Source organism: Triturus cristatus, chromosome 8 (assembly GCF_964204655.1).
Source record: "Triturus cristatus chromosome 8, aTriCri1.1, whole genome shotgun sequence".
Classification (NCBI taxonomy): Eukaryota; Metazoa; Chordata; class Amphibia; order Caudata; family Salamandridae; genus Triturus; species Triturus cristatus.
Window position 1 is genome coordinate 738,471,710 of NC_140591.1, and position 13,086 is coordinate 738,484,795.

General features: G+C 41.8%; 5 non-coding genes across 5 annotated transcripts; all 5 read right to left on the reverse strand.

Annotated features, from left to right (window-relative positions):
• Positions 1-2,391: 2,391 nt before the first annotated feature.
• TRNAP-UGG (transfer RNA proline (anticodon UGG)) lies at positions 2,392-2,463 on the reverse strand. Its single transcript has one exon. It is a non-coding gene; the product is annotated as a tRNA-Pro (tRNA).
• Positions 2,464-4,792: 2,329 nt separating this feature from the next.
• Positions 4,793-4,864, reverse strand: TRNAP-UGG (transfer RNA proline (anticodon UGG)). Its single transcript has one exon. It is a non-coding gene; the product is annotated as a tRNA-Pro (tRNA).
• Positions 4,865-7,193: 2,329 nt separating this feature from the next.
• TRNAP-UGG (transfer RNA proline (anticodon UGG)) lies at positions 7,194-7,265 on the reverse strand. Its single transcript has one exon. It is a non-coding gene; the product is annotated as a tRNA-Pro (tRNA).
• Positions 7,266-9,580: 2,315 nt separating this feature from the next.
• TRNAP-UGG (transfer RNA proline (anticodon UGG)) lies at positions 9,581-9,652 on the reverse strand. The gene has a single exon. It is a non-coding gene; the product is annotated as a tRNA-Pro (tRNA).
• A 2,329-nt stretch (positions 9,653-11,981) lies between these two features.
• On the reverse strand, positions 11,982-12,053 carry TRNAP-UGG (transfer RNA proline (anticodon UGG)). The gene has a single exon. It is a non-coding gene; the product is annotated as a tRNA-Pro (tRNA).
• Between the last annotated feature and the right edge of the window lie 1,033 nt (positions 12,054-13,086).

Sequence of the window (13,086 nt, forward strand, 5' to 3'; positions counted from 1 at the left end):
GGGCTCGTCCGGGATTTGAACCTGGGACCTCTCGCACCCAAAGCGAGAATCATACCCCTAGACCAACGAGCCCTCAAAATCCTCTTACCTCTCAAAAGCTAATACCGGCTCTAAGCCCGCAATGAAGATCATGCTGGTATCTTTATGATGCTTGGTCTGTGAATACGCATGAAAGTCAGTCTCAACTTACCCTTTCTCAAACGATAGCACTATCATTTACAAGTGTCTCCTTTTATTCCGTCCCAGCTTTGGACACGTCTTACAGGAAGTCAGCCCTTATTTATATATTTCTGCAGTGGCTGAAGCTTAATGAGAAAGAGTAACAAGTTGTTCATAACAACATAAGAAACACATTGTGCATTTTCTCTCAAATACTCCTTCACTTTGTGCCAAAAAAAATACCAAGGTGAATACCTAGGCCACAGATTCAAGCTAAAGATCTTCCTGCTGAATGCAAGGCGCAATAAAAACTGCATATCGCTGGACTAAAGCATTCCTTGCATAGCCTCTAACATCATAACATAACTGAGCTGCTAGCAGCAAGCTAACCAATACCTTTCTGAAATGAGAATGACATGTGCTTATCGGCTCGATCAGGGCTCGATCAGGCGAGATTTAGAAAAGGTGGAAAGGGTCCAAGTGGATGCCCCTTCCTTTTTAGGATGGGTCCTGCTGACTATCATAGGATTGCTTGTAAAAGTGGCCAGGGTCAGAGGAAAAGCTGCCAACACTTCTTAGCGTTCTCTATAGATGCAGCCATTTTCTGTGACTGTAATTTCGGCCTTTTCCCAGAAGTCTCTATTCTGCCTATGCAAATTAACAAAAGCAGTGCTTATTCCTCACTTGCTCAAATGTCCTTCCTGTCCAGAAAGCTCTGATTAAGCATGCTTATTTTCTTTTTCTGGGATATTTTAAATTGTTTCGCTGTCCAGTCTGTGGCAGTAGAAAGCTGCTTATGATGCCAGGTTTTGATGAATCCCCAAGGTACAAGTACAGAGGAATATATCAGTCTCTAGGATATGGAACTTTTAGCTAAAACATCACAATATGTGATGCTTGCCAAGAAAACACTACATTCTGGAGCGCTGATGATCAGAACATTCTGCTCCTGAAGGATAGAAAAGACAGCTTGATTGAAATAAAGTCTGTTTATATTGACGCTCTCTCTCTCCCTATATATACATACATGCGTACACACACACACACACACAGGTATGTCATGCATTTCTTCAGATTTGTTTCAACCATTTACCATTTATTGGAGAATCCCTACTTTTCAAGTGACTGCAAATGAAGTCATCTCTGGCACTTTTTGTGCAAAGTAAGAGACACACATGACACCTTTTTATAAAAGTCATCGGTTTCTTTGTTACTGTGTACTTTCAAAGCATGGGGCTTTCACACGTCAGGTAAACCTGATTACCACTACACAACAAAAGCAGATGCAGCTTTCTTATCTATGTCGTGATAGAACAGTTGTGAATTGAGTAGAAGAAGGGCCCTGATGTGATACTTATTACATGCAGCCTGTAAGATAGTCAAACATGCAGGCTAGGAAGGAAGATGCAAATATCAATGTATTAGAAAAACACCTAAAGGCGAGTGATATGCTTTCATTCATGCATGGCTAGGAAAAATCGCCATACTGTTGCAAACATTCTTACACCACCAACTGGAAATAAATGATTCTGACATTAAACGTAAAGGTGACAATGCATTTGTATCATCACCTTGAGAAGGATCATCTTGGAATTGAGCCGAGGGCCTCTGCACTCAAAGCCAGAAACACTCCACTAAAATAAGATTCCTGTTGGTGCCAACAATTCTCCATGTTAATGCTTGTTCTAGGTGAGCAGTGAACCGATTGCAGGGCTCTTTTGAAAGCAAGGTCTGAGAACCAACAGATACATCCACACGCCGATTACTTTAGTGTTTTGAGAGAATTCCCTTTCTTGGAACGAGATTGCATGAAATAATCTTCAGGGCTTGGACAATTCCATGGCAAAACGGCACCTATCAACATTGTAGCCAACACAATATAACAACTGTTTCTGCCCGGTTTCGAACCGGGGACCTTTCGCGTGTGAGGCAAACGTGATAACCACTACACTACAGAAACAGATACCTACAGTTGATTTTTCTGTAATGAAACTGCTCCGAACTGGCTATTCCATGGGCCTCTGGCTTTAGATTTCTTTCATGCAACCTGCCCGACATCCCTAGCTGAACGCTCGTACATGCCATGCAAGACCAGATGTTTGGTATTAGCTCAGACTGGGCAGGGCTGAAGCATGAGACTCTAGCAAAGAATTATCCACTACTGCAAAGAAAAAATTGATGTTGGTTTTGAAACGCAAACTTCAAAACAACTTGAAAAGAGTACCAAGAAAAGGGCTCGTCCGGGATTTGAACCCGGGACCTCTCGCACCCAAAGCGAGAATCATACCCCTAGACCAACGAGCCCTCAAAATCCTCTTACCTCTCAAAAGCTAATACCGGCTCTAAGCCCGCAATGAAGATCATGCTGGTATCTTTATGATGCTTGGTCTGTGAATACGCATGAAAGTCAGTCTCAACTTACCCTTTCTCAAACGATAGCACTATCATTTACAAGTGTCTCCTTTTATTCCGTCCCAGCTTTGGACACGTCTTACAGGAAGTCAGCCCTTATTTATATATTTCTTCAGTGGCTGAAGCTTAATGAGAAAGAGTAACAAGTTGTTCATAACAACATAAGAAACACATTGTGCATTTTCTCTTAAATACTCCTTCACTTTGTGCCAAAAGAAATACCAAGGTGAATACCTAGGCCACAGATTCAAGCTAAAGATCTTCCTGCTGAATGCAAGGCGCAATAAAAACTGCATATCGCTGGACTAAAGCATTCCTTGCATAGCCTCTAACATCATAACATAACTGAGCTGCTAGCAGCAAGCTAACCAATACCTTTCTGAAATGAGAATGACATGTGCTTATCTGCTCAATCAGTGCTCAATCAGGCTCGATCAGGCGAGATTTAGAAAAGGTGGAAAGGGTCCAAGTGGATGCCCCTTCCTTTTTAGGATGGGTCCTGCTGACTATCATAGGATTGCTTGTAAAAGTGGCCAGGGTCAGAGGAAAAGCTGCCAACACTTCTTAGCGTTCTCTATAGATGCAGCCATTTTCTGTGACTGTAATTTCGGCCTTTTCCCAGAAGTCTCTATTCTGCCTATGCAAATTAACAAAAGCAGTGCTTATTCCTCACTTGCTCAAATGTCCTTCCTGTCCAGAAAGCTCTGATTAAGCATGCTTATTTTCTTTTTCTGGGATATTTTAAATTGTTTCGCTGTCCAGTCTGTGGCAGTAGAAAGCTGCTTATGATGCCAGGTTTTGATGAATCCCCAAGGTACAAGTACAGAGGAATATATCAGTCTCTAGGATATGGAACTTTTAGCTAAAACATCACAATATGTGATGCTTGCCAAGAAAACACTACATTCTGGAGCGCTGATGATCAGAACATTCTGCTCCTGAAGGATAGAAAAGACAGCTTGATTGAAATAAAGTCTGTTTATATTGACGCTCTCTCTCTCCCTATATATACATACATGCGTACACACACACACACACACAGGTATGTCATGCATTTCTTCAGATTTGTTTCAACCATTTACCATTTATTGGAGAATCCCTACTTTTCAAGTGACTGCAAATGAAGTCATCTCTGGCACTTTTTGTGCAAAGTAAGAGACACACATGACACCTTTTTATAAAAGTCATCGGTTTCTTTGTTACTGTGTACTTTCAAAGCATGGGGCTTTCACACGTCAGGTAAACCTGATTACCACTACACAACAAAAGCAGATGCAGCTTTCTTATCTATGTCGTGATAGAACAGTTGTGAATTGAGTAGAAGAAGGGCCCTGATGTGATACTTATTACATGCAGCCTGTAAGATAGTCAAACATGCAGGCTAGGAAGGAAGATGCAAATATCAATGTATTAGAAAAACACCTAAAGGCGAGTGATATGCTTTCATTCATGCATGGCTAGGAAAAATCGCCATACTGTTGCAAACATTCTTACACCACCAACTGGAAATAAATGATTCTGACATTAAACGTAAAGGTGACAATGCATTTGTATCATCACCTTGAGAAGGATCATCTTGGAATTGAGCCGAGGGCCTCTGCACTCAAAGCCAGAAACACTCCACTAAAATAAGATTCCTGTTGGTGCCAACAATTCTCCATGTTAATGCTTGTTCTAGGTGAGCAGTGAACCGATTGCAGGGCTCTTTTGAAAGCAAGGTCTGAGAACCAACAGATACATCCACACGCCGATTACTTTAGTGTTTTGAGAGAATTCCCTTTCTTGGAACGAGATTGCATGAAATAATCTTCAGGGCTTGGACAATTCCATGGCAAAACGGCACCTATCAACATTGTAGCCAACACAATATAACAACTGTTTCTGCCCGGTTTCGAACCGGGGACCTTTCGCGTGTGAGGCAAACGTGATAACCACTACACTACAGAAACAGATACCTACAGTTGATTTTTCTGTAATGAAACTGCTCCGAACTGGCTATTCCATGGGCCTCTGGCTTTAGATTTCTTTCATGCAACCTGCCCGACATCCCTAGCTGAACGCTCGTACATGCCATGCAAGACCAGATGTTTGGTATTAGCTCAGACTGGGCAGGGCTGAAGCATGAGACTCTAGCAAAGAATTATCCACTACTGCAAAGAAAAAATTGATGTTGGTTTTGAAACGCAAACTTCAAAACAACTTGAAAAGAGTACCAAGAAAAGGGCTCGTCCGGGATTTGAACCCGGGACCTCTCGCACCCAAAGCGAGAATCATACCCCTAGACCAACGAGCCCTCAAAATCCTCTTACCTCTCAAAAGCTAATACCGGCTCTAAGCCCGCAATGAAGATCATGCTGGTATCTTTATGATGCTTGGTCTGTGAATACGCATGAAAGTCAGTCTCAACTTACCCTTTCTCAAACGATAGCACTATCATTTACAAGTGTCTCCTTTTATTCCGTCCCAGCTTTGGACACGTCTTACAGGAAGTCAGCCCTTATTTATATATTTCTTCAGTGGCTGAAGCTTAATGAGAAAGAGTAACAAGTTGTTCATAACAACATAAGAAACACATTGTGCATTTTCTCTTAAATACTCCTTCACTTTGTGCCAAAAGAAATACCAAGGTGAATACCTAGGCCACAGATTCAAGCTAAAGATCTTCCTGCTGAATGCAAGGCGCAATAAAAACTGCATATCGCTGGACTAAAGCATTCCTTGCATAGCCTCTAACATCATAACATAACTGAGCTGCTAGCAGCAAGCTAACCAATACCTTTCTGAAATGAGAATGACATGTGCTTATCTGCTCAATCAGTGCTCAATCAGGCTCGATCAGGCGAGATTTAGAAAAGGTGGAAAGGGTCCAAGTGGATGCCCCTTCCTTTTTAGGGTGGGTCCTGCTGACTATCATAGGATTGCTTGTAAAAGTGGCCAGGGTCAGAGGAAAAGCTGCCAACACTTCTTAGCGTTCTCTATAGATGCAGCCATTTTCTGTGACTGTAATTTCGGCCTTTTCCCAGAAGTCTCTATTCTGCCTATGCAAATTAACAAAAGCAGTGCTTATTCCTCACTTGCTCAAATGTCCTTCCTGTCCAGAAAGCTCTGATTAAGCATGCTTATTTTCTTTTTCTGGGATATTTTAAATTGTTTCGCTGTCCAGTCTGTGGCAGTAGAAAGCTGCTTATGATGCCAGGTTTTGATGAATCCCCAAGGTACAAGTACAGAGGAATATATCAGTCTCTAGGATATGGAACTTTTAGCTAAAACATCACAATATGTGATGCTTGCCAAGAAAACACTACATTCTGGAGCGCTGATGATCAGAACATTCTGCTCCTGAAGGATAGAAAAGACAGCTTGATTGAAATAAAGTCTGTTTATATTGACGCTCTCTCTCTCCCTATATATACATACATGCGTACACACACACACACACACAGGTATGTCATGCATTTCTTCAGATTTGTTTCAACCATTTACCATTTATTGGAGAATCCCTACTTTTCAAGTGACTGCAAATGAAGTCATCTCTGGCACTTTTTGTGCAAAGTAAGAGACACACATGACACCTTTTTATAAAAGTCATCGGTTTCTTTGTTACTGTGTACTTTCAAAGCATGGGGCTTTCACACGTCAGGTAAACCTGATTACCACTACACAACAAAAGCAGATGCAGCTTTCTTATCTATGTCGTGATAGAACAGTTGTGAATTGAGTAGAAGAAGGGCCCTGATGTGATACTTATTACATGCAGCCTGTAAGATAGTCAAACATGCAGGCTAGGAAGGAAGATGCAAATATCAATGTATTAGAAAAACACCTAAAGGCGAGTGATATGCTTTCATTCATGCATGGCTAGGAAAAATCGCCATACTGTTGCAAACATTCTTACACCACCAACTGGAAATAAATGATTCTGACATTAAACGTAAAGGTGACAATGCATTTGTATCATCACCTTGAGAAGGATCATCTTGGAATTGAGCCGAGGGCCTCTGCACTCAAAGCCAGAAACACTCCACTAAAATAAGATTCCTGTTGGTGCCAACAATTCTCCATGTTAATGCTTGTTCTAGGTGAGCAGTGAACCGATTGCAGGGCTCTTTTGAAAGCAAGGTCTGAGAACCAACAGATACATCCACACGCCGATTACTTTAGTGTTTTGAGAGAATTCCCTTTCTTGGAACGAGATTGCATGAAATAATCTTCAGGGCTTGGACAATTCCATGGCAAAACGGCACCTATCAACATTGTAGCCAACACAATATAACAACTGTTTCTGCCCGGTTTCGAACCGGGGACCTTTCGCGTGTGAGGCAAACGTGATAACCACTACACTACAGAAACAGATACCTACAGTTGATTTTTCTGTAATGAAACTGCTCCGAACTGGCTATTCCATGGGCCTCTGGCTTTAGATTTCTTTCATGCAACCTGCCCGACATCCCTAGCTGAACGCTCGTACATGCCATGCAAGACCAGATGTTTGGTATTAGCTCAGACTGGGCAGGGCTGAAGCATGAGACTCTAGCAAAGAATTATCCACTACTGCAAAGAAAAAATTGATGTTGGTTTTGAAACGCAAACTTCAAAACAACTTGAAAAGAGTACCAAGAAAAGGGCTCGTCCGGGATTTGAACCCGGGACCTCTCGCACCCAAAGCGAGAATCATACCCCTAGACCAACGAGCCCTCAAAATCCTCTTACCTCTCAAAAGCTAATACCGGCTCTAAGCCCGCAATGAAGATCATGCTGGTATCTTTATGATGCTTGGTCTGTGAATACGCATGAAAGTCAGTCTCAACTTACCCTTTCTCAAACGATAGCACTATCATTTACAAGTGTCTCCTTTTATTCCGTCCCAGCTTTGGACACGTCTTACAGGAAGTCAGCCCTTATTTATATATTTCTTCAGTGGCTGAAGCTTAATGAGAAAGAGTAACAAGTTGTTCATAACAACATAAGAAACACATTGTGCATTTTCTCTTAAATACTCCTTCACTTTGTGCCAAAAGAAATACCAAGGTGAATACCTAGGCCACAGATTCAAGCTAAAGATCTTCCTGCTGAATGCAAGGCGCAATAAAAACTGCATATCGCTGGACTAAAGCATTCCTTGCATAGCCTCTAACATCATAACATAACTGAGCTGCTAGCAGCAAGCTAACCAATACCTTTCTGAAATGAGAATGACATGTGCTTATCTGCTCAATCAGTGCTCAATCAGGCTCGATTTAGAAAAGGTGGAAAGGGTCCAAGTGGATGCCCCTTCCTTTTTAGGGTGGGTCCTGCTGACTATCATAGGATTGCTTGTAAAAGTGGCCAGGGTCAGAGGAAAAGCTGCCAACACTTCTTAGCGTTCTCTATAGATGCAGCCATTTTCTGTGACTGTAATTTCGGCCTTTTCCCAGAAGTCTCTATTCTGCCTATGCAAATTAACAAAAGCAGTGCTTATTCCTCACTTGCTCAAATGTCCTTCCTGTCCAGAAAGCTCTGATTAAGCATGCTTATTTTCTTTTTCTGGGATATTTTAAATTGTTTCGCTGTCCAGTCTGTGGCAGTAGAAAGCTGCTTATGATGCCAGGTTTTGATGAATCCCCAAGGTACAAGTACAGAGGAATATATCGGTCTGTAGGATATGGAACTTTTAGCTAACACATCACAATATGTGATGCTTGCCAAGAAAACACTACATTCTGGAGCGCTGATGATCAGAACATTCTGCTCCTGAAGGATAGAAAAGACAGCTTGATTGAAATAAAGTCTGTTTATATTGACGCTCTCTCTCTCCCTATATATACATACATGCATACACACACACACACAGGTATGTCATGCATTTCTTCAGATTTGTTTCAACCATTTACCATTTATTGGAGAATCCCTACTTTTCAAGTGACTGCAAATGAAGTCATCTCTGGCACTTTTTGTGCAAAGTAAGAGACACACATGACACCTTTTTATAAAAGTCATCGGTTTCTTTGTTACTGTGTACTTTCAAAGCATGGGGCTTTCACACGTCAGGTAAACCTGATTACCACTACACAACAAAAGCAGATGCAGCTTTCTTATCTATGTCGTGATAGAACAGTTGTGAATTGAGTAGAAGAAGGGCCCTGATGTGATACTTATTACATGCAGCCTGTAAGATAGTCAAACATGCAGGCTAGGAAGGCAGATGCAAATATCAATGTATTAGAAAAACACCTAAAGGCGAGTGATATGCTTTCATTCATGCATGGCTAGGAAAAATCGCCATACTGTTGCAAACATTCTTACACCACCAACTGGAAATAAATGATTCTGACATTAAACGTAAAGGTGACAATGCATTTGTATCATCACCTTGAGAAGGATCATCTTGGAATTGAGCCGAGGGCCTCTGCACTCAAAGCCAGAAACACTCCACTAAAATAAGATTCCTGTTGGTGCCAACAATTCTCCATGTTAATGCTTGTTCTAGGTGAGCAGTGAACCGATTGCAGGGCTCTTTTGAAAGCAAGGTCTGAGAACCAACAGATACATCCACACGCCGATTACTTTAGTGTTTTGAGAGAATTCCCTTTCTTGGAACGAGATTGCATGAAATAATCTTCAGGGCTTGGACAATTCCATGGCAAAACGGCACCTATCAACATTGTAGCCAACACAATATAACAACTGTTTCTGCCCGGTTTCGAACCGGGGACCTTTCGCGTGTGAGGCAAACGTGATAACCACTACACTACAGAAACAGATACCTACAGTTGATTTTTCTGTAATGAAACTGCTCCGAACTGGCTATTCCATGGGCCTCTGGCTTTAGATTTCTTTCATGCAACCTGCCCGACATCCCTAGCTGAACGCTCGTACATGCCATGCAAGACCAGATGTTTGGTATTAGCTCAGACTGGGCAGGGCTGAAGCATGAGACTCTAGCAAAGAATTATCCACTACTGCAAAGAAAAAATTGATGTTGGTTTTGAAACGCAAACTTCAAAACAACTTGAAAAGAGTACCAAGAAAAGGGCTCGTCCGGGATTTGAACCCGGGACCTCTCGCACCCAAAGCGAGAATCATACCCCTAGACCAACGAGCCCTCAAAATCCTCTTACCTCTCAAAAGCTAATACCGGCTCTAAGCCCGCAATGAAGATCATGCTGGTATCTTTATGATGCTTGGTCTGTGAATACGCATGAAAGTCAGTCTCAACTTACCCTTTCTCAAACGATAGCACTATCATTTACAAGTGTCTCCTTTTATTCCGTCCCAGCTTTGGACACGTCTTACAGGAAGTCAGCCCTTATTTATATATTTCTTCAGTGGCTGAAGCTTAATGAGAAAGAGTAACAAGTTGTTCATAACAACATAAGAAACACATTGTGCATTTTCTCTTAAATACTCCTTCACTTTGTGCCAAAAGAAATACCAAGGTGAATACCTAGGCCACAGATTCAAGCTAAAGATCTTCCTGCTGAATGCAAGGCGCAATAAAAACTGCATATCGCTGGACTAAAGCATTCCTTGCATAGCCTCTAACATCATAACATAACTGAGCTGCTAGCAGCAAGCTAACCAATACCTTTCTGAAATGAGAATGACATGTGCTTATCTGCTCAATCAGTGCTCAATCAGGCTCGATCAGGCGAGATTTAGAAAAGGTGGAAAGGGTCCAAGTGGATGCCCCTTCCTTTTTAGGGTGGGTCCTGCTGACTATCATAGGATTGCTTGTAAAAGTGGCCAGGGTCAGAGGAAAAGCTGCCAACACTTCTTAGCGTTCTCTATAGATGCAGCCATTTTCTGTGACTGTAATTTCGGCCTTTTCCCAGAAGTCTCTATTCTGCCTATGCAAATTAACAAAAGCAGTGCTCATTCCTCACTTGCTCAAATGTCCTTCCTGTCCAGAAAGCTCTGATTAAGCATGCTTATTTTCTTTTTCTGGGATATTTTAAATTGTTTCGCTGTCCAGTCTGTGGCAGTAGAAAGCTGCTTATGATGCCAGGTTTTGATGAATCCCCAAGGTACAAGTACAGAGGAATATATCAGTCTCTAGGATATGGAACTTTTAGCTAAAACATCACAATATGTGATGCTTGCCAAGAAAACACTACATTCTGGAGCGCTGATGATCAGAACATTCTGCTCCTGAAGGATAGAAAAGACAGCTTGATTGAAATAAAGTCTGTTTATATTGACGCTCTCTCTCTCCCTATATATACATACATGCGTACACACACACACACACACAGGTATGTCATGCATTTCTTCAGATTTATTTCAACCATTTACCATTTATTGGAGAATCCCTACTTTTCAAGTGACTGCAAATGAAGTCATCTCTGGCACTTTTTGTGCAAAGTAAGAGACACACATGACACCTTTTTATAAAAGTCATCGGTTTCTTTGTTACTGTGTACTTTCAAAGCATGGGGCTTTCACACGTCAGGTAAACCTGATTACCACTACACAACAAAAGCAGATGCAGCTTTCTTATCTATGTCGTGATAGAACAGTTGTGAATTGAGTAGAAGAAGGGCCCTGATGTGATACTTATTACATGCAGCCTGTAAGATAGTCAAACATGCAGGCTAGGAAGGAAGATGCAAATATCAATGTATTAGAAAAACACCTAAAGGCGAGTGATATGCTTTCATTCATGCATGGCTAGGAAAAATCGCCATACTGTTGCAAACATTCTTACACCACCAACTGGAAATAAATGATTCTGACATTAAACGTAAAGGTGACAATGCATTTGTATCATCACCTTGAGAAGGATCATCTTGGAATTGAGCCGAGGGCCTCTGCACTCAAAGCCAGAAACACTCCACTAAAATAAGATTCCTGTTGGTGCCAACAATTCTCCATGTTAATGCTTGTTCTAGGTGAGCAGTGAACCGATTGCAGGGCTCTTTTGAAAGCAAGGTCTGAGAACCAACAGATACATCCACACGCCGATTACTTTAGTGTTTTGAGAGAATTCCCTTTCTTGGAACGAGATTGCATGAAATAATCTTCAGGGCTTGGACAATTCCATGGCAAAACGGCACCTATCAACATTGTAGCCAACACAATATAACAACTGTTTCTGCCCGGTTTCGAACCGGGGACCTTTCGCGTGTGAGGCAAACGTGATAACCACTACACTACAGAAACAGATACCTACAGTTGATTTTTCTGTAATGAAACTGCTCCGAACTGGCTATTCCATGGGCCTCTGGCTTTAGATTTCTTTCATGCAACCTGCCCGACATCCCTAGCTGAACGCTCGTACATGCCATGCAAGACCAGATGTTTGGTATTAGCTCAGACTGGGCAGGGCTGAAGCATGAGACTCTAGCAAAGAATTATCCACTACTGCAAAGAAAAAATTGATGTTGGTTTTGAAACGCAAACTTCAAAACAACTTGAAAAGAGTACCAAGAAAAGGGCTCGTCCGGGATTTGAACCCGGGACCTCTCGCACCCAAAGCGAGAATCATACCCCTAGACCAACGAGCCCTCAAAATCCTCTTACCTCTCAAAAGCTAATACCGGCTCTAAGCCCGCAATGAAGATCATGCTGGTATCTTTATGATGCTTGGTCTGTGAATACGCATGAAAGTCAGTCTCAACTTACCCTTTCTCAAACGATAGCACTATCATTTACAAGTGTCTCCTTTTATTCCGTCCCAGCTTTGGACACGTCTTACAGGAAGTCAGCCCTTATTTATATATTTCTTCAGTGGCTGAAGCTTAATGAGAAAGAGTAACAAGTTGTTCATAACAACATAAGAAACACATTGTGCATTTTCTCTTAAATACTCCTTCACTTTGTGCCAAAAGAAATACCAAGGTGAATACCTAGGCCACAGATTCAAGCTAAAGATCTTCCTGCTGAATGCAAGGCGCAATAAAAACTGCATATCGCTGGACTAAAGCATTCCTTGCATAGCCTCTAACATCATAACATAACTGAGCTGCTAGCAGCAAGCTAACCAATACCTTTCTGAAATGAGAATGACATGTGCTTATCTGCTCAATCAGTGCTCAATCAGGCTCGATTTAGAAAAGGTGGAAAGGGTCCAAGTGGATGCCCCTTCCTTTTTAGGGTGGGTCCTGCTGACTATCATAGGATTGCTTGTAAAAGTGGCCAGGGTCAGAGGAAAAGCTGCCAACACTTCTTAGCGTTCTCTATAGATGCAGCCATTTTCTGTGACTGTAATTTCGGCCTTTTCCCAGAAGTCTCTATTCTGCCTATGCAAATTAACAAAAGCAGTGCTTATTCCTCACTTGCTCAAATGTCCTTCCTGTCCAGAAAGCTCTGATTAAGCATGCTTATTTTCTTTTTCTGGGATATTTTAAATTGTTTCGCTGTCCAGTCTGTGGCAGTAGAAAGCTGCTTATGATGCCAGGTTTTGATGAATCCCCAAGGTACAAGTACAGAGGAATATATCGGTCTGTAGGATATGGAACTTTTAGCTAACACATCACAATATGTGATGCTTGCCAAGAAAACACTACATTCTGGAGCGCTGATGATCAGAACATTCTG